This window comes from Dama dama, chromosome 2 (assembly GCF_033118175.1).
Source record: "Dama dama isolate Ldn47 chromosome 2, ASM3311817v1, whole genome shotgun sequence".
Lineage (NCBI taxonomy): Eukaryota > Metazoa > Chordata > Mammalia > Artiodactyla > Cervidae > Dama > Dama dama.
Genome location: NC_083682.1, coordinates 30,970,700 through 30,994,263, shown reverse-complemented (window position 1 = coordinate 30,994,263; position 23,564 = coordinate 30,970,700).

Below are 23,564 nucleotides of genomic sequence, written 5' to 3'. Positions count from 1 at the left end.
AGAAGGAGTAATGGCTTCCCCCAGTCATTGTATTAACTATTATCTTTTCCAGATCAGAGAAACTGTAAGTAACCTTACTTCTGGCAAGGTCACAAGGTTCTCTCATTTTTATAGCCTTTGGATTGGGTTCAACATGAAAGAATCAAACAACTGTGCTGTGAATGGCCTGAAGTCAGCTACATTCATTACCTCTCTGACCAGAGCTGAACTCCAGTGTCTTAGCAAGTTCCCAGAAATCCTGCCTTGTCCAACCTGAGAGGTGTCTTCAGATAATAATAATAGTTTTGACCAGACCACATGAGTAGATTCCAGCAGACGGCACAGGGGGATGCACTTATTGAAAACAAATAGATAGCTTGTTGGAAATGGAAGAGATCAAAGGGAAAGTTACCCACAAGAGACTTGCATTAGCTACATATTCATTTTGATGAAGGAGTCTATTAAAAACAAACAAACAAACATGCAAAATGTGTCTTTACAGCCTAAACTTTGCTTTATCAAGCAATTATGTTTCTTTTTAAAAAGAGCTTCAGATTCATACTATCAATTTTTCTACAGATAAAAGTGAAACAAAGAGTAACCACAGCTCTAAAGGCTAACAGCAGACTTGAACTCTTGCTTGTACAATGGGTGCTCTAAGGGGTTTTGGAACTTAGAATCACAGCCCAGGAAGGGCCCAGGAAAGTCATTCAAAAAACGGATTCAAGGAATGGAGGCTAATATCACATCTACCACCTACTGATATCAAAACACTGCCAATCATGGTGGGATCTTTCTGTAAAGCTCCAGAAAATTCCTTAGGACGCTGGAAGTGCTTCACTGACAGTGTTATCACTCAATAGTGTATAAATTAATTGAGGGGGTAAACAAAAACAGTTTATCTTAACTTCCATAGAGTTCTCTTTCCAACCTTCCACCCATGCTATCACAATCATATTTGAAATAATAGACCAGTTGTCCCATTACTGCTTATACAATGAAGCTGACTAATAGATATAAAGGAGGTTACCTTTGGTTGTGAAATTCAATCACTTCATGACTTTCTAATGTGAAATAATTCTCACCTTTCTGTGAACTTGACTTAAGACTTTTGTAGCAAAAAATATACCTCAAGACAGAGAAGCAGTCATTCTAGATGTATTGCACCTAGAGAAAACATTTTTCTGGGAAATCTTTTAGGACATGAGAACAACTGAGCTTGTCATCTTGTGTGTTACTAGGTGCAACAGATTTTCCTGCTTATGTGCGTCTTTCTATTGTGTTTTCTTCAATGGATACTATCACTTCACAGGATTTTAAAAACCATTTACTGAAGAGGAAAATGTACTGGAGGGAAATATCCTTAAATAAGTATGGCTTTCCAAAGCAGAACTTTAAAAATATTTATCCCTACTAAGTTACTTTTATCAAATATTCTAACTGTATAATATCAAGTGATATAACATCTATACACTACCAAAAGGTAAACACAGATATAATTACATTTTAAAAGCAGTTTTTGTATAAACATTTAAAAACTGAATTACGAAGTAGACAGATATAAAAAGGGCATATTTAATATACCCTACCCGTCCCAAACTGGTAACAGCTCTTCATTCCTCACTCCATGTAGCACTGTAACCTAGGAGGTACAGGACAACTCCATTTCCAGTCTGGCTTCATGCATTAGTTGAATCAGCTCCAAGATTCACAGGGCAAAGTAAAGACAAACAGCACAGATTCCCATTTACACTATAAAGTGTACTTTAATTCATCTTTGAACTTTTTCCACATCACTGCAGGGTCATGACTGTTGCCTTGCACTTTACACATATTTCCTATGCATTAATCATTTTAAAATACTACATACTAATATGCTAATTATATTTTAAGTCTGTATAAGTGTTATGTCTACTGTTCAGTGTATGTTAGTATATACTACTATGTATCTGATATACATTATAGTAAAGATATAAGCCAAACAAATTTTATACAGATTTAATAAGTATTGCAAGTAATATGACCTCACAGTTGCTTACATCTACTTCTGTATTATTTGACTCTGCCAAAACCTTTGACTGTGTAGATCACAACAAACTGGAAGATTCTGAAAGAGATGGGAATACCAAAGCACCTGACCTGCCTCTTGAGAAATCTGTATGCAAGTCAATAAGCAACAGTTGGAACAGGACATGGAACAACAGACTGGTTCCAAATCTGAGTACATCAAGGCTGTATATTGTCACCCTGCTTGTTTAACTTACATGCAGAGTACATCATGCGAAATGTTGGGCTGGATGAAGCACAAGCTGGAATCAAGATTGCTGGGAGAAATATCAATAACCTCAGATATGCAAATGACACCATCTTTATGGCAGAAAGTGAAGAAGAACTAAAGAGCCTCTTGATGAAAGTGAAAGAGGAGAGTGAAAAAGTTGGTGTAAAACTCAACATTCATGAAACTAAGATCATGGTATCTGGTCCCATCACTTCATGCCAAATAGAAGGGGAAGCGATGGAACAGTGAGAGACTTTATGCTTTGGGGCTCCACAATCACTGCAGGTGGTGACTGCAGCCATGAAAATAAAAGAGGCTTGCTCCTTGAAAGAAAAGCTGTGACCAACCTAGATAGCATATTAAAGAGCAGAGACATTACTTTGCCAACAAAGGTCAAAGCTATGGTTTTTTCCAGTAGTCATGAACGGATGTGAGAATTGGACTATAAAGAAAGCTGAGTGCCAAAGAATAGATGCTTTTGAACTGTGGTATTGAAGAAGACTCTTGAGAGTCTCTTGGACTGCAAGGAGATCCAACCAGTCAATCCTAAAGGAAATCAGTCCTGAATATTCACTGGAAGGACTGATGCTGAAGCTGAAACTCCAAGCTTTGGCCACCTGATGAGAAGAACTGACTCACTGGAAAAGACCTGATGCTGGGAGAGATTGAAGGTGGGAGGAGAAGGGGATGACAGAGGATGAGATGGTTGGATGGCATCACCGACTTGATGGACATGAATTTGAGTAAGCTCTGGGAGTTGATGATGGACAGGAAATCCTGGCATGCTGCAGTTCATGGGGTCACAAAGAGTTGGACGTTACTGAACAACTTATCTGAGACAAGTGTTTAATGAAATTTAAGGTGCAATATGTGATTACAATGTGGAAATCATGAACAGGCATGCATACGATAGATGTCCTTCAGTAAAATGAAAGGATACCTGTGGTTAGAATTAAAATTTCCAATGACAACTTTTACAATGATTTCAATATTGTGCCTCCAACATTAATGAACAAAAAGATGAGGTGTTTTAGGAAACCGCAGTAAATGACTCAAAGGTGGTATGGTATAGCCATGAACTTGACAGGGTAGATAGCTGTAAAGTCTTGGGAAAAAAAAAATTTATATATAAACACGTATGCTTGTGTGTCTGACTCTTTGTGACCCCATGGACTGTAGCCCACCAGGATCTTCTATCCATGGGATTTCCCAGGCAAGAATACTGCAGTGGGTTGCCATTTCCTACTCCAGGGGATCTTCCTGACCCAAGTATTGAACCCATATCTCTTGCATCTTCTACATTGGCAGGTAGATATGTTACCACTGAGCCACCAGGGAAACCCCATAGAAACACACACATGCATACATACGCACACACACATACATATATGTGCAGAAAACAGACTAAAGGCAAAATACATAAATTTTCACATATAATATAGAATTTTAAATACACATGTGTAAATAAGAATTATTCTAAGTTTTAAATAAGTGATTAGTGTTACGGATCTTTGTTCTCTCACTATCATTTAATTTTTAATCTAAAAAAGGGCATGAATATGAACATACCTATATTGTCTCATATGGTTATAAGTTCAATTAAATTTGGTAACAGTTCAGCATTTGGACTTCTAATAATTGCTTAGTTATGTTACTATTTGACAATGAGATATGCATTTTGATTGTGCACAAGGGCTGAAATATTCTTGTGCACTGGGACTTGTCTTCTTGTACTGTGTCACTGGCAAGAGAAGTGCTTCCAAGGTATTGCAGCTTCTCTTTGAGCCTGGGCCTCAAAAGGAATCCATGTGATGCAGATCAGTGCTTAAGCAAAGGAAGGATGTAAACTCAACGGAACCTGCTTCTTGAAGCATAGAACTCATCCACTTATCCACAAACACACAGGGAATGTATACTTATCATACGCCACTGAGATTTTTATGCTTGGTTGTTTTACAATAGCTAACTGATGCAGTAAATACGATGACTGAAGTTACAGGGATGTTTAAAATGTGCTCTAGGAACAGCATCGAAACATGTATATTATCTATATTGAAACAGATCACCAGCCCAGGTTGGATGCATGAGACAAGTGCTCGGGCCTGGTGCACTGGGAAAACCCAGAGGGATCGGGTAGAGAGGGAGGTGGGAGGGAGGATCGGGATGGGGAATACATGTAAATCCATGGCTGATTCATGTCAATGTATGACAAAAGCCACTACAATATTGTAAAGTAATTAGCCTCCAACTAATAAAAATAAATGAAACAACAACAACAACAACAAATAAAATAAAATCTGCTCCAGGAAGCCATTCAGCTTAGTTGTTTTCAATTCTTCTTCCATTTTATGATGTATCAGAATTATCCCATACTGAATAACTTAAAATATATCCTTTGTATTAAAACAAACACCAATCCTATGTATGGCAAAACCAATACAATATTGTAAAGTAAATAGCCTCCAATTAAAATAAATTTATATTAAAAACAATAAAACAAATACTGATCCTATTTAGAAAAATAATAAAAATATCTCATATGTGCTCAGTAGCTCACTTGTGTTTGATTCTTTGTGACCCCATGAATTGTAACCTGCCAGGCTCCTCTGTCCATGGGATTTTCCAGGCAAGAATGATAGAGTAGATTAAAATTAAGAAGGAGAGATAAATGCAGTTTTCTAAACACAGAACTGCTTCTGTTTATACTTTAAGTAAACAAAATCTCATCTAAAATTAGTTGTATTATATATTATGATGCAAAAGTTTGATGACCATTGTCATGAGATTTGATGAGCTTATTTCAGAAATAACATCTCCAGCAGGATTGTGCCATACAGAATGTGTAGGTCAGGGATCAAAGATTGTGTAATACTGAGGGGTTAGTTTTAAGTTGGTGCAGTAGTTCAGAGAAAGCAATGACAGAGTGTAGGAACATGTAGGAATCCATTTGAGGACAGAATTGTGAAATTTTGCTAAGATTAATTTGATTAAGCTTAATGGTGTAAAAATACAGGGGAAGAAAAACTATCAAAGATGAATAAAAAAAAAATCCTTGACCAGTTTATGCAATAGAGAACAACTCAAGATTGAATGCAATTTTGGCACTCTAGAGGTGGAGGATGATTATTCAGTTTGCCTCTTTTGTAACACTTGAGGCTATTACTCAATGATTTATTTTAAACATCTGCTTTCCAATACAGGTATATGATCAAGGAATACTTAGGCAAGGTGCCAAATATAAATTCATGGAGAAAGATGATATATTAAGCTTGCAATATTCCTATTCATTTAGCAGTAACAACCAAGGATAATATTAAAAACATCCAAGGAAAGTTATATGTAAAAAATATGCTATGTTTAACATTTTTTTATTAACAACTAAATCAGATAATACCAACCCCCTTATTACTAGAACTAGCACTCTCTCTACTCTCAGAGGGCAGTGTTGAACATATGCAAAGACAGGATATCAATTAGATATTGTCTCAATTGTCCTCCCTAAACTGGAATCACTTTCAAGAAATATACTATTATCTTGGAAAACAAACCATATATCCAATACTGCTCATGAAGTCATCTCAAGACAGAAATAAAATGAAAAAGATAGAAAATGCTTCTTCTGCTAGATTAATGTTGAAAAGTGAAACAACTAGTCTCAAACATTAACAAAATAAATCTTTGGTTCTCCCCTGCTATGAAGCTCATCATGATACAATGTCAGTCTAAATGATCTTTGCATTTGCATGACTTATAATCTCTTTAGAGAGAGACAGGGAGATAATTAAGACATTGTCAGATCTCAGATCAACAGGGAATGGTAATCGTGGATTGAGCATCATTTGCCCCATCAAACCAAGTTGAATGAAATTAAGGTTATTATATCCTATGAATGAAATAAAGCTTGCATTAACTTTAACCACACACTGTGACTTGCAGAAATTTTATGCAGATGATCATCATCTGTTCTGAGTTGGTATAGTTTCTAGAAATAGTATTCTGCTACAATAAACAGGTCTTTATCAGTGAGAAAACATCCAGGCATGTCACATCTGTAGTTATGCTACTTGTAAATCACATAAAGGGTATTTAGACGGCCATATAGTAATGAGTGGAGAGGCAGAATATTAAGACTGGACTTAGAGATCTGGGATTGTGTCCTATTTGTGTCACTAACCGTGGGACACTGGGTAGGATGAGGTACTGAGTCTTAGGCTTAGGCTCTGTAAAGGGAAATAAAATTATTATAAGAATTCCATAAGGTCATATATTAAAGTCATAACACAGTTTTTAAGACATAGAATGAAGAGGCAACAAATTGCAACTGTCAGTGATTATAGAATTCTGGTCACAGTGTTTCTTTTTATTTTTTTAACTGTGGTTTTGATGTTTTTCTTGTTAGAACGCCCTAGTCTCATACATATTTATTGCAATCCTTTGGACTCCTGGTGAACTTACAATAAAAAAAAAAGAGACAATTTGACTCAAAAACATTACTTAGAGCTTTTATAGGATTCTGTGATCCAATGCACATTGCAGTAAAAAGCCCCAGTACAAGCCTGAATTAGAGAATAAGTTTACAAAGATTCATATATTAGAAATACAATTCTCCATGTTTTCTGTAAAATCCATTATTTTCCCTTCCCATCACTGCAGCCACCTATTCATGAGTTCAAGGGGTAGAGAATGCCGGACTTGTGGACAAAATGATACAGGGTAAGGAGCCTGAGAAGCACGGGAGAGAGTGGAAGTCAAACTGGAGGGGTAACAACTGAATGAATGGGGGAGGACCCTATCTGGCAGGAGGATTTGCAAGTCCTGGGGCCCCAAGCAGAAGCAATGTGAAGTAATCAAGAAACATCAAGGCTAGTGTTACTGGAGCCCCCCTGGAGCAGAAGAGAGGAATAGGAAACTAGATGATGAGCTTGGACTTAAGGAACAGGACACTTAAGAGGAAGAGAATCAAATGCTATGATTTGCATTTTTTTTCCTTTAGTATTTATCCCTTTACTAAAGGGTTAGTCCCATGTCTCAACTCAGAGATCACAGACATGTTTCTTCAAAAGACTACTTTCTGATGTTGGAATGACAGTCACTTTTAGAATGCTTAAGATGTACAATGTAGCAGCTTTTCTAGCAAGTTCCTGCCTAGTTGCACTTTCTTCTTCTCCCTTTTAGATACAGAAGGATCTGAGGTTTACACCAATATATTCAAGAAATGGCTCAAGTGCAGGTTCTGTAACAGCTTAGTAATCAGCTGGTACACTGCCATTCGTCATTTTATTATTTCAATTATAATCAGTGAGGTTTCCCCTCCAAACTTGTTGGAAGTAAACTTTCAGCTCTTGCAGTATGCTTCCTTTTCTGCTACTTTTTTCACAGTCAAACCTACATATAGTACCCACTATTCTCTCTCAAGAAAACATTCAGAAATTCCTGTAATGCTCAAAACCCAGTATCACATCAAAACTCTTTATACTGTACATAAAAAACTCAAAGTTCCAAACTTACAACAGTGAAAAAAATAATGGAATATTTTAAACGACATTATATCCTAGGAGCTATTATTTTAGCTATCTATAAGACAGATATTAGATTATTATTATTAGAATGATTATCAGTATTATCCCATTGATAATGCCATTGGTAGCTTTTATATTCAGAATGGAAGAGGAAATGCCATTAAGTTGCTGTGTCATAGATCCCCAAGACTACCCACAGGTTTGGTGATTCACTAGAGGGATCATGGGACATAGCATATAGTTGTGTTTATGACTATGATCTATTACTGTGAAAGACCATAAAACAAAACCCAAAAAAGAAAAGTGCATGCGGGGAGAAGTCCTGAGGAAACCAAGCACAAGTGTACAAGACTCCTAAGAGTTCTCTCGCATGGAATCACACAGAATGTACATCATTCATTCATTGATGGCTTAAGAAAACACACGTAATGGTATCTACTAGGCAAATTCATTAGAGACTCATTGCCAGGATGTATGTTAAGGGGTACTCACATGAAAAACTTCTGCTTGCCATGTAACAAAATTCCACACTCCCAGAAGGAAAGCATGTGCTCAGTATAAACCTTATTGTTTGCACAAACTGTTTCAGCATAGAGCCACTCTAACCTAATTAAGAAATTGTGGGAACCTTCTTGAAAAACAAGTGCCCAGATGCCAGCAATCAGCCAATCTTTCAAGCAGGTTTTTCTAAGAACAGTCATCTCAAACTGACACAACTCTTTTTATCTGCTTTTGCCAATCTGAAAATTTAGTCAGGCAACGTGATTACTATGTAAGAGTTGCCCATGTGTTCATGTACATGCATAGTATATATAACATGTATATGTGTATGTGTGTGTGTGTATAGAAAGATAGAAGGAGAAGTTGCTCAGTCATGTCTGACTGTTTGTGATCCCATGGACTGTAGCTGACCAGGTTCCTCCATCCATGGGATTTTCCAGACAAAAATACCAGAGTGGGTTGCCATTTCCTTCTCCTATATATAGTGTATAGTCAGTACATTATTACAATAAAGACAAAAAATAAGATAATAGTCTAACAAATGCTAAAAGCAAATGCTGGGGTTAGTGGTACTCTTTTGGATAAGAAAAGATCTGTTAAAAAAAAAAGATCTCTTATAGTCATTTGAGTAGAAACTGGAATGAACGTGAGGAGTAAGAATAAACATTGAAAGTCACAGATGTAGAAAACAAGCTTCAGGTTTCAAGGGGGCGGGGAGGAAATGGAGAGGGGGTGAGGGATAAATGGGGAGACTGGGATTGACAAATATATGCTATTACTATACATAAAATATATAACAAATAAAGACCTCCTATATAGCACAGGGAACACTACTCAATCCTCTATTATAACCTATATGGGAAAAGAATCTAAAAAGAGTGACTATATGAATATGTATAACTGATTCACTTTGCTGGATAGCAGAAACTAACACAACACTGGAAATCAATTATACTTTAATAAAAAGTTTTTTAAAAAGAAAACACTGAGAGTAAAAATAATTGAGGAAGGGAGAAAAGTAAAAGCAAGGGTCCTGGGGAAGATGTTTGCTAGCAAATTAAAGAAAAAGAAAGAAGGCCAGTGTGGTTTGAGCAGGATAAGCCATGAGTGGAATGAAATGAAATGAGGCCAAGGAATGTTGACAGAACCAAGAGCCTCCTAGGTCAGGGCAAATTCTTTTATGTTAAAATATGTTTTTAATCAAATTTCCATTCCAGTGAGAATGGAAGCTACTGGAACACTTAAGGAGAGGTGTGTCATGACCTGATTTAGGTTTTACAGAATTGTTATGGGAACTGTGCAGAGAATAATTTATAGGGGTGGAGTGGAAGCAGAGAGATAATATAGGAAACTACTAGAGTAGTTCAAGAAGTAGAAAGTTTTTTTAACTAATTTATTTTTTTATTGAAGGATAATTGCTTTACAGAATTTTGTTGTTTTATTTTAAGAGGTTTTTAAGTTTTATTAAGTCCAACCATTCCAAGGAGAATTCAGTAAAAGAAAAATTCCATTCACATAAATCTATTTACATGTGCTCTTTTAAAAAAAAGAAAAAGGAAGGAAAGGATTAAAGAGTTCATGCAGAGGCTTTAGAGCTTGAAGTAGTATTAAAATATTGAAAAGAAAAGGTAATGTTTCAGTTTCCTGCATAAGAAAATCACAATTCAAAATGCAAAAGTGTGAGCTGAATTCTACCATAAAATATGAATTGTGGTTGTTTTGATTAATGCTATATCAATGTTTTAAATATCTCAGGTATTACTGCTTTGAGATCTTTGGAAGAATTTTAAAATGAGGGAAGCAAAGAGATGATCTGAAATGCATACGTTTGTGCCCTTTGTATAAGGAACATCAAACTGAAATTACAATTTCAACATACTACACAGGCACTTAATTTTAAAAAAGGAAAACTTTCTCATTGCAATTATAGACTAACATTTTTCATTAAAATATTATCTTAGTTATGGAAAATAAATATATGACATATTTATTTAAGGTTATCAGTATTACTTATTAACATAAGGAAAAGATCTAAAAAATAATTTCAAAAAGAACAAAATTCCATTTTGCAATATAAATAAACAAAATCATATAGACTATATAGGACTTAGTGACTTACAAACAAGGACAGAAAAAATTATGTAAATAAATATTATGTGAGAAAGCAAATAAATAGTCACTTGATACCACACTTCTAGTGTTTTACAAGAATAATCACAATATTTATGACTTAGGAATCTTACCGACTGTAAGCATAATATAGAACTATCTTGAGTAATTCTGTGTATTTTTCCTCCAGATAATTAAAAGCAGCAATATTCCTTTAGATGTGAGAAAATTACAATGCCTGTCCTCTACATTCACACCAGTATTTGCTGAACATGTTCAGTGTATGAAAGTTTGTGTATATTCAGAGGTTTTTACACATATGTATGTATGATCATTTTGAATATAAGGACATGTGCATGAACACATGCAAACATGTTAAGTACATTGTGTATATGCTAGTAGCTAACATTTAAAGAAGGCTTATTATAATCCAGGTATTTTGTTTTTATTATATGATATTAAAATGGATGCCTACTATAATTATTATATAGGCATTCTTATTACTTTCAATTTTAAAATGATAAAAGCAAGGCACACAATGGATAAAAAATATTCCTATGGTTACTCAGTTAATGAATAGTTGAATTGAGAATCCCCAAGAAGTTCAAATCCAAAGCCTTTGTTTTTAATAATTATGCAGTACCACTACTAATACATACATATGTTCTTTATTTGAATGTTTCCATGTAGAGAGGTAGCAATTAGATGACTGAGATTGCTGGTGGCTCAGACGGTAAAGAACTGCCTGCAATGCAGGAGACCCGGGTTTGATCCCTGGGTTGGGAAGATCTCCCTGGAGAAGGGAATGACAACCCACTCCTGTGTTCTTTCCTGGAGAATTCCATGGACAGAGGCTACAGTCCATGGGGTCGCAGAGAGTCAGACTCGACTAAGCGACCAACACTTTGACTTTCAGCTATTAGATAAGAAGACTGGATAAATTCTGAGCAGGTATTACAAGGCAGCAAATAGAAAACCATGCTCAGGAAGGTCTCTGCAGCCCTCTAATGAAAGCCACCACCATAAACCTCAAATCCTGGACAAAGACAAAATCGATCAATCTTCTGAGGTGAGAACTGTAAGCTTCCACTATTTATGCACATCTTAGGAAACAACTGGAGATGTCAGATAGTAAGAGGGAGAGAAATAAATGACTTGGTTTCCTACTTGTAACCTGTAGATTCTCTGTGATGATTAAACAACATACACTAGGTCTGGGATAAAACAAAGAAACTTTTGGTGTGTGACACCAGGGAAGAATTAGCATTTTGTTCTTCAAGTTATTGGTGTACATTTGACCAGCATTGACTGAGATTTCAAATACAATACACAGAGAACAGGCGAAGTTTTAATGTATTGTTTGTTTTTAACAAAAAGTAAACACTGTTTTTACTCATAAACACACTGTTTTCAAAAATACATTGAAATTATTAAAGTTTAAAAAAAAATAGTCCATGCTCAGAAATACCCACACTAGTACCAATCATAAGAACGTCCCATCTATTGTTATTGGGGACAAATGAGATATTTGTCCCCATATTAGCTAAGTTATGATTTCTCTAATAATGCATTCTTTACCTAGAATAGGCATATTGTGTATCATGTGACATATTTGCTTCCTTCATTTACATCCAATTAAAAAATACCTTGGATATAACAGGATAATATATACAATTTCTTTAGGGTTCTATGTATATGCAGCCCTATTGGAATTAATCCACTCTTTGGGCATCCCACGAATGACTCCAATGTAACTCCTTAGTCTGGGTCCAACTGTAGCTAAATGAGCTGACATGAAGATGGACATAAACCAAGCCTGTGGATGAGGCAGGTATTGATGTCTACATCAAACTGTAGCTTTGGTAACTGTGAAAAGCCAGCATTACTATCTTGGGTCCCTGACTTCACACAAGAATAGTGTCTAACGCTTTTAGTATTTTAATATGTTGTGCTTTCAGAGCTCTTATGTATATAACCCTGTGAACAGTTAAAAAATAAAATCACAGCAAGCAACCCAAACCATACTCAACACATACTCTTACATTTGCTGGATCATATCATTAGAATAGACACATGCATGGATATGAGTTACCGTGCATGCCAGGGATCAACACATTTAGGCACATACATGTGCTTGATGTACATGCTAACAAACATGAATGTACCAACAGGCCAGAAACCACAAACAAATACAGAAACACATATCTGTGAGAATGCCCACAATGGGACTATACAGAGTAATATGCACTCATGGAAGGAGGCATCATATATTTATGTAAATACAAACACAAGTGGGATTGATGATTTTCAGCTAATAGACGAGATCTCCAAGAATTAAACAGATGCATTCTAGAAGGGCATGGAATTTATTAGGGAACTCAAACACCAAAAACCCTTGGAATGTTTACTCTCCTGATGAAGTGATAATGAAAGAAGAAATGACAGGCTGTGGCCATAATACTGTGAGCTCAGAAGACATGTGCTAAGTGCCCATCAAAAAGCTGTTCTGCCTCTCAAGAGGAAGTGAGGGTTTTGATTTCCCTAAACTGCAATCAATTCTTCAATCCCTCACTCTGTGTATTCAAATTAACCTGAAAACACAAATGAGCCTCTCAATTTACTAGCAGGAGGTTAAATTTTGAGAAAATTCATTTTTCAAGGAGTCTAGAGTTCATCACATTCATGATCACCTAATTTGCTTTCCTGGATACGCATAGTTATTCTCACTTAAGTAAGGGAAAGGAATAAAAGTACAGTCTGCACTATCAAAGCAGAAATTTAAAATAAAAATTTCTTTCAAACTCACTCAATTTTTCAAACACTCCCTGGCTTTAACATAACCATGTACATAGTTCAATGGATGGACCCATATCCAGTAAGTAAATTTTATTTAAACTCATAAAAGCAAGTATCCTTATCCACATAAATTTCAGGAATTAAGTGTATATCTTACTAGTGTGTTGATGTATTAATCACCCCTTCATTTACCAATATCTCCCCTACACTTCTGTCACTCTCAAAATAGCATGCCCTATGGCTCCTGAATGAAGAGTCTACATTGTTTGACTTATCCAGGAATAGAACCCCTTGACAATATGGAAACAGGGTAACACAGATGTGCTAGTTTACAGATTCAGGTAACTGTGAAACAAAGGACTCAGGTAAGAGCTCTGGGGAGTCTCTGCTCAAACATCCTTGTAGTGCTTGGGATCATTACTGAAATAACCTAAGGGGAGATGAGCTGAAATTCACAGGATGGATGTTTATCATCTTGGATGTGGTGCCCTCTTAAGCAGGGGTAAGAGGAGAGCCTGGACAGAGGTAGAACTCTGGACTCAATTTTGTTCTATCCTTCAAACTTGAGCAGGACCAATCTGCTAAACACGTTACAAGGATAATGCAGATGAAACATTCTTCTAATAGTCATATTTTACATGATAATAGAATTAAAGACCAGTTAGAATGAGGAAAAAACCACACACATGTTCCAGCTCTTTCTTCTCTGTCTTGGTAGAGACATTACACATGGAATCTAGGAGTACCAGGAGTACACTTCACTGTTCCTGTGTGGTGGAAAGTGGGCCTTGCTTGGGATACGTGCACTGCATTACCTGCTCTTCTCAAGACACTACTGTGTCTAAGTGGCATAGAGCAGGATGACGTAGCCAAAGGAATTAAGCAGTTAGGTTTGATCTATGATAGATGAACGGGAAAATGCATGCCCACAAAATTTTCATTTGTTTTGATGCTGTCATGGTACATAGAAACCACTCCAGCCATAGAAAATTGGTCTTCTGATATGCACACATACTCTAGAGATATGGTGGAGAGAGTGAGAGAAAGACAGAGACAGATTGTCATATGTTTAATGGAATAAATCAAGTTTAAAAAGCAACTAACCCAATTAACCTCAGAAGTCTTAGCATGCACAGACTAAGAAGCAAACGCATTTGTCTCAAATGATGCTTTCATTCTCTACCCACCACATTTCCAAAATTATTTTTATTTGAATTCCAGAATATTACTTTCAAATATTTTAAAGTAGCATCTGAAAAATTATAAAATTTCATTTTGGAGGTTTTGAAAATCTACATAGAATGTTAGCTAAGCTTTAACTCAAATCCCTTTTCCTCAGTGAAATAAGACAACTCAGACAAGTTCTGAGCTCTTAGTGCTAAAATCTTAATGCTTTTCTTGGTAGTAGTTACCACTGTTTCTAATTAGGTGTTTAATTGCATGCTATGTTGTTTAATGGCTATCTCTTCCACCAGATCATGCTCTAACTTTGTTTTTGCAGAGACAGGAGGAGATATTGATTAAACACATGAAGTCCAGCAACATATTACCAGGTCAGAGTCCCAGTTCATCATCTTACCGCAAGTGTAATGATGGACAATTTCTACAACATCTTTGTAATGGTTTCCCCCTCTATAAGGAATAATATAGTATTGACTTCCCAGGATGCTATAAGGAATTCACAGATAACACATCTCTCGAAATCCCAGTTATGAGAAAGACAAGTTAGAGTATGCTGCAGTGTGGTCCCTTCATTAATTTAAGCATAGATAACTACAATGATAAAATTCTTTGATCAATCAAACACTGTTCATTAAATCTGAAAATTAAAGAAAATGACTGATGACAGGATATCAATAAAAACCTTGTCTAATACCTTGATCTTATTGATAAACACATCTTTGTCTGTTTCTGAGTGTGTGAGCTTCTCAGACTAAATGAAAACTTAGTGAGATAGTGTTCATGAAATGTTCAATGTTTCCCAGGGAGAAAGGAAGAGATAAGCCCCAAATAATTATAACTTGCAAGTATCATGTTTTAACTATCTTATCAGCCTTGTAGTTATTGTAGAAACAGGCTTTCACTTTACAGGAATACAAAGTAGAAGCGAATCCTTGATGGAGTTCTCTGCACCTTGCTCACATTATAAACAGCACTCACCCTGCCTTGGCAGAAAAGGAACCACAGAAAATAAACCAGATGACTGCAAATGCTGAAATCAAGGAGAATTGCCCCTTTTCCTATATTACAGTTAAAAACAAAAAACAAACAAACAAAAAAACAGCCTTGTCATAGTATGAATAGAACTTGGCTTGAGAAATTACCCCAGGAACAGCATGTCACCTATGGAAACAGTTTTATCTGCAAATAGAGTCAACAGGGTTTGAATGGAAACCTCAGTTGCACTAGTAGGTCAGAATAGCAGAAAACTGAACTGTCAGTGGCCCTAAAGCCCAACACATAGGCCAGACCCATAGAATGTACAATGCCAAGACTGAACATACCACTCTGGTGGGGAATGTTGATAAGGGTGCAGGCTATGCATGTGAGGTCAGGAGGTGCATGGGAAATCTCCACCTCTTACTTTCAATTTTGCTGTGAAGATTAAATTGCTCTAAAAATTTTTAATAAAAAATAGGCATCGTAAAATTAGCAACAGAAGGAAACCTTCTCGACTTTATGAAGAACACACACACACACACAGAACTCTTACAGGTAACATCATACTTAAAAGTGAATGCTTTCTGCCTAAGATTAGGGGTGTGTGTGTGTTAGTCATTTGGTCACGTCTGACTCTCTGTGACTCCATGGAAGACTGTAGCCCTCCAGGCTCCTCTGTCCATGGGATTTTTCAGGCAAGAATACTGAACTGTCAGTGGCCCTAAAGCCTAATACACTGGCCAGATCCATAGAATGTACAATGCCAAGAGTGAACGTACCAATCTGGTGGGGGATGTTTACAAGGGTGGGTTGTCATTCTCTTCTCCAGGATATCTTCCTGAGCCAGAGACTGAACCCATGTCTCCTACATTGCAGGCAGATACTTCACCCTCTGAGCCACCAGGAAAGCCCAAGATTAGGGATATGCAAGAGCAAACTCACCACTGCTGTTAACAGAATGTTGCAAGTTCTGGCCAGCACAGTAAGTCAAGACAATGAAATAAAATTGTTACAGTTTGAAACAGTACTGTCCCCAGTTGCAGTCAGCATGAGTTTCTATGTAGAAAACTCAAACTTAAAACATTTAAAGATGAATCAAGTGAGTTTGTCTGCAGGATAAAATGTACATATATCTCATATAAATTGTATTTAGAGTTCAGAGTAGCACTAAATGTGTGGCCACTAACATTAAAAAATATAATACCATTTATATAGTCCCAAATGAAGTAACTAGTTGTCAGTCCAACAACAGATGTATAGGACTTGTACGGTGAAAACTACATATAGGGAGAAAACAAGATGGTGGAGGAGTAGGTAGACATGGAGTACATCTTTCTCCCTGGATACATCAGGAACACACCTTCAGACACAGAAGTGCTTGCAGAACACAAACTAAGAACAGACAGGAGGACCTGACCATTGGAAAAGAATATATAGAACCACGCAAAACTCGGTAGGACAAGGAACTAGGGGGTAAAATAGGAGTGTTAGTAGGACTGGACCTGCCCTCGGTGGGTGGGGGAACTGAAGCAGGGGTCTGATCCCCACATCAGGGCAATTGTCTGAGCCAGAGGAGAAACACTGAAGGCTGAGAGTGAAACAGCTAATCTGTGGCAGCCTAAATGAAATGAGAATCAGACAGCCCTTGCTGCAGCCATACATACCCCGGACTGGGACGCATGTCCCCTGGAAGGCGCAGTGACTGGGAGTTGGAGTTTAGGACTTGTGGAGCAATCTCAGGGCAAGGGCTGCTGTTGACTGTGGAGAGATGGATTGAGGGGGTGTGAGGGAGGAGACTGTGGTGGGAAATGCCTGTGGAGGAAAACTGGGCAGCCATGGATGCAAGGTGATACTGCTGAGTCACATGTAGGAGGTGGAGCCTTCACCATAGCCTCTCACCCCCACACGCCGGCATCGGCAGCTGAACAATAGGTAGGCTGGCCCATCAAATGCCTGACAACTGAACTACAGAGTGGAACCCCATCCAGGGGGGGCCCCTCTATGTGCCTGAAGCACCGAGAGACAGAGAAGGACCCCAGGCAAGGGAGCCTTATAAGTGCCTGCATAGGCAGAGCTATAGAGAAAGATTGGCCTCAGAGGCCTTCTGATCGCCAGCTACAAGAGGCTCAAAAAAGACACTGATAGGGCCGTAACTCCTGTGGCAGAGGCAGTCAGTGTCCCTGCACGCTTAGCTCTGCCAGGGTCCCTGCAACTCAAGCCGCTGCACCACCTTCACACTCAACTCTTGCTGAGTTGCCTGATTTTGTAACTTCCATTTGTCTGGGGTTCACCTTTGGTTTCTCACTTTTGGGTATTCGTTTTAATCTCACTTAACGCCATAACTAACCACTTGTGGAATCTTCCTTCCTGACTAGAAATCAAGTCCTGAGCCTTTGGAGTGGGAGTGCTGACTCCAAGACCCTAGACCACCAGAGAACTAACCCCAGGGAGCATCAAATAGTGAGAACTCACACAAAGGAAACCACTTGAGTACAAGACCTGGCATCACCCAGCCACCAGTAGCACTCTGTGCAGGATGCCTCATCTAAACAAAAAAGAAAACAAAAATACAAATCCAATCATCAGCAGAAAGGATTACCACTTCACTCAGCCTTGCTCATCAGAGGAAAAACAAACACACAAACAAACAAACAAACAAACAAAACCTCAGCACAAATCTCACCCTATACAAAGCTTACACAAACCACTGGACCAACCTTAGGAGGGCAGAAACCAAAAGGAAGAAAGAATTCAAACTTGAAGCCTGGGAAAAGGAGACCTCAAATACAATTAGTTAAAATAAAATAGTGAAAAGTCAGAGAAAAACTACACAAATGAAGGAACAAACTAGAAATCCAGAAATCCAAATAAATGAAGAGGAAACAGGCAAACTACCTGAAAAAGAATTCAGAATAATGGTAGTAAAGATGATCAGAAACCTTGAAAACAAAATGGAGAAAATGCAAGAGTCAATTAACAAAGACCTAGAAGAATTAAAGAATAAACATACAGAGACAAACAACACAATGACTGAAATTAAAAATACTCTAGAGGGAATAAATAGCAGAATATCTGAAGCAGAAGAATGAATCAGTGAGCTGGAAGATAAAATGGTGGAAATAACTTCTGAAGAGTAGAATATAGTAAAGAGAATGAAAAGAACTGAGGATAGTCTGAGAGACCTCTGGGACAATATCAAACACACCAACATTTGAATTATAGGGGTCACAGAAGAAGAGGAGAAAAAGAAAGGGTATGAGAAAATTTCCCCAACATGGAAAAGGAAATAGTCAATCAAATTCAAGAGGTGCAGAGTCCCATACAGGAGAAACCCAAAGAGAAACACACCAAGACACATACTAATCAAACTAATGAACACTAAACACAAAAAAAAAAGACTATTAAAAGCAGTAAGGCAGAAGCAACAAATAGCATACAAGGGAAGCCCCATAACAGTTGATCTTTCAGCAGAAGCTCTGCAGGCCAGAAGGGAATGGCAGGATATATTTATATAAATATATTTATATTTATATTTCTGTACTGAAATGGAAAAATCTACAATGAAGATTACTGTACCTGGCAAGGATCTCATTCAAAATTGATGGAGAAATAAAAAGCTTTTCAGACAAGCAAAAGTTAAGAGAATTCAGTACCACCAAACCAGCTTTACAACAAATGTTAAAGGGACTTATATAGTCAAGAAATACAAGAGAAGAAAAAAGATCTACAAAATCAACCCCAAACAATTAAGAAAATAATAATTATATATCAATAATTACTTTAAATGTAAATGGATTAAATGCTCCAACCAAAAGACACAGACTGACTGAATGGATACAAAAAGAAGACCCATATATATGCTGTCTGCAAGAAACCCACTTCAGACCTCAAGACACATATAGACTGAAAGTGAGAGGATGGAAAAATATATTCCATGCAAATGGAAAGCAAAATAAAGCTGGAGCAGCAATCCTCATATCAGAGAAAAATAGACTTTAAAACAAAGAAGATTACAAGAGATCAGGAAGGACACTACATAATGATGAAGGGATCAATCCAAGAGGAAGACATAACAATTGTAAATATCTATGCATCCAACATAGGAGCAGCTCAATACATAAGACAAACACTAACAGACATAAAAGGAGAAACTGACAGCAACACAATAATAGGAGACCTTTAATACCCCACTCACACCAGGACAGATCACCAAAATAGAAATTTAATAAGGAAACACAGGTCTTAAATGATACATTAGATGAGATGGATCTCATTGATATCTTCAGGACATTCCACCCAAATGCAGCAGATACACCTTCTTCTCAAGTGCACATGGGACATTCTCCAGGATAAACCACATCTTGGGTCACAAATAAAACCTCAGTAAATTTAAGAAAACTGAAATTGTATCAAACATCTTCTCCAACCACAACACTATGAGACTAGATATCAATTACAAGGAAAAAACTGTAAGAAACACAAACACATGCAGATTAAACAACATGTTTCTAAATAACCAACAGGTTACTGAAGAAATCAAAAGGGAAATCAAAAAATTTCTAGAAACAAATGATAATGAAAACTCTACGACTCAAAACCTAAGGGATGCAGCAAAAGCAGTCCTAAGAGATAAGTTAATAGCAGTACAATCCTACCCCAAGAAACAAGAAAAACATTGAATATACAACCTAACTTTACACCTAAAACAACTGGAGGAAGGCCAAAAAGCCCCCAAAATTAGTAGAAGGAAAGAAATCATAATGATCCAAGCAGAAATAAATGCAAAAGAAATGAAAAAAGCATTAGTAAAGATTAATAAAAGTAAAAGCTGGTTCTTTGAGAAGATAAGCAAAATTGACAAACCTTTAGTCAGACTCATCAAGAAAAAAAGAGAGAAGAATCAAATCAACAAAATTAGAAATAAAAAGGGAGAGTTTACAATAGACAATGCAGAAATACAAAGGATTATAAAAGACTATTATGAACACCTGTATGGCAATAAAATTGATAACCTGAAAGAAATGGACAGATTCTTAGAAAAGTTCAGTCTTCCAAGACTGAGCCAGGAAGAAATAGAAATTATGAACAATACAATTACAAGCACTGAAATTGAAGCTGTGATCAAAAATCTCTCAAAAAACAAAAGCCCGGTACCAGATGGCTTCACAGGAGAATTCTATCAAATATTTAGAGACGAGCTAATGCCTATCCTTCTAAAATTCTTTCAAAAAATTACAGAGGAAGGAACACTTCCAAACTCACTCTGTGAGGCCACCATCACCCTAATACCAAAACAAGACAAAGGCAACACAGAAAACAAAAACTATAGGACAATGTCACTGATGAACACAGATGCAAAAATCCTTAACAAAATTTTAGCAAACAGAATGCAGCAACACATCTAAAAGCTCATACACCATTATCAAGTTGGGTTTATTCCAGGGATGCAAGGATTCTTCAATACACACAAATCAATCAATGTGATACACCATATTAGGTAATTGAAAGGTAAAAACCATATGATAATCTCAATAGATGCAGAAAAAGCCTTTGACAAAATCCAGCACCCATTTATGATTAAAATTCTTCAAAAAATGGGCATAGAAGGAACCTACCTCAACATAGTAAAGGCTATATATGATAAGCCTACAGCAAACATTATTCTCAGTGGTGAAAAACTGAAAGCATTCCCCCTAAGATCAGAAACGAGACAAGGGTGTCCACTTTCACCACTAGTATTCAACATAGTTCTGGAAGGCCTAGCTACAGCAATCAGAGAAGTAAACGAAATAAAGGAAATCCAGATTGGAAAAGAAGAAGTAAAGCTCTCACTGTTTGCAAATGACATGATACTGTACATAGAAAACCCTAAAGATAGTATTAGAAAATTACTAGAGCTAATTAGTGAATTTAGCAAAGCTGCAGGATACAAAATCAATACACAGATATCACTTGCATTTCTATATACTAAAAATGAAAAACCAGAGAGAGAAATTAAGGAATGAATCCTGTTCACCATTGCAATTAAAACAATAAAATATCTAGGAATAAACTTACCTAAGGAGACAAAAGAACTGTACACAGAAAATTATTATACACTAATGAAAGAAATCAAAGACAATATGAACAGATGAAGAGATATTCCATGTTCCTGGGTAGGAAGAAACAATATTGTGAAAACTACTATACTACCAAACACAATCTACAGATTCAATGTGATCCCTATCAAATCACCAATGGCAATTTTCAAAGAACTAGAACAAAAAATTTCACAGTTCATATGGAAACACAAAAGACCCTAAATAGCCAAAGCAGTATTGAGAAAGAAGAATGAAGGTGGAGGAATCAACCTTCCTGACTTCGGATTTCCACGGTCATCAAGACAGTATGGTACTGGCACAAAAACAGAAATACAGACCAATGGAACAAGATAGAAAGCCCAGAAATAAACCTGTGCACCTATGGGTAACTTATTTTTGACAAAGGAGGCAAGCATATACAATGGGGCAAAGACAGCCTCATCAATAAATGGTGCTGGGAAAACTGGACAGCTACATGTAAAAGAATGAAATTAGAACACTTCCTAACACCATACACAAATATAAACTCAAAATGGATTAAAGACCTAAATATAAAACCAGAAACTATAAAACTCTTAGAGGAAAACATAGGCAGAACACTCGATGACATAAATCGAAGCAAGATCCTCTATGACCCATCTCCTAGAGTAATGGAATTAAAACCAAAAGTAAACATGTGTGACCTGATTAAATTTAAAAGCTTTTACACAGCAAAGAAAATTATAAGCAAGGTGAAAAGACAACCCTCAAAATGGGAGAAAATAATAGTAAATGAAACAATTGACAAAGGATTAATTTCCAAAATAGACAAGCAACTCACACAGCTCAATACCAGAAAAACAAACAACCCAATCAAAAAGCGGGGAAAAGACCTAAACAGACATTTCTCCAAAGAAGACATACTGATGGCTAACAAACACATGAAAAATGCTCAACATTACTCATTATTAGAGAAATGCAAATCAAAACTACAATGAGATATCACCTCACACCAGTCAGAATGGCCATCATCAAAAAGTCTACAAATAAATGATGGAGAGGGTATGGAGAAAAGGGAACATTCTTACACTGTTGGTGGGAATATAAATTGATACATCCACTATGATAGATGGTATGGAGATTCCTTTAAAAACTAGGAGTAAAACCACCATATAACCCAGAAATCCCACTCGTAGGCATATACCCGGAGGAAACCAAAATTGAAAAAGACACATGTATCTCATTGTTCATTGCAGCACTATTTACAATAGCTAGAACATGGAAGCAACCTAGATGTCCACTGATAGATGAATGGATAAAGAAGTTGTAGTACATATACACAATGGAAGATTACTCAGCCATAGAAAGGAATGCATTTGAGTCAGTTCTAATGAAGTGGGTGAACCCAGAACCTATTATACAGAGTGAAGTAAGTTAGAAAGAGAAAGATAAATATCATATTCTAATACATATATATGAAATCTAGAAAAATGGTACTGAAGAGTTTATTTATAGGGAAGCAATACAGAAACAGACATAGAGGATAGACTTAGGACATGGGGAGAGGGGAGGAGAGGGTGAGATGTATAGAGAGAGTAACATGGAAACTTACATCACCATATGTAAAATAGATAGCCAGCGGGAATTTGCTGTGTGGCTCAGGAACCCAAACAGGGGCTCTGTATCAACCTAGAGGGGTGGGATGGGAGGGAGGTGGGAGGGAGGCTCAAAAGGGAGGGGGTATATGTATACCTGTGGCTGATTCATGTTGAGGCTTGACAAAAAAACCAACAAAATTCTATAAAGCAATTATCCTTCAATTAAAAAATAAATTAATCTTAAAAATCTACAGGTACTGAGGAAAGAAATGAAAAGTGTCCAAATAATTGAAGAAACATGCAGGGTTATGGTTTGGAAGGCTAAACATAGCAAAGAATCAAATTCTCCCTAAACTGATCTATAAAGTTCTTTCTGTCAAAACCAGCAAAGTCTTTGTAGACATAGAAAAATAAATTCTAAAACTCATATTGAAAGTACAATTCCCTAAAACAGTTAACATAATTTTCAAAAAGAGGAAAATAAAGTGGGAAGGGACAATCCTCTTAATTTGATACAGTCAGGATTGTGTGTGAATTGTTTGAGGGAAACATAGGAAACAGAATA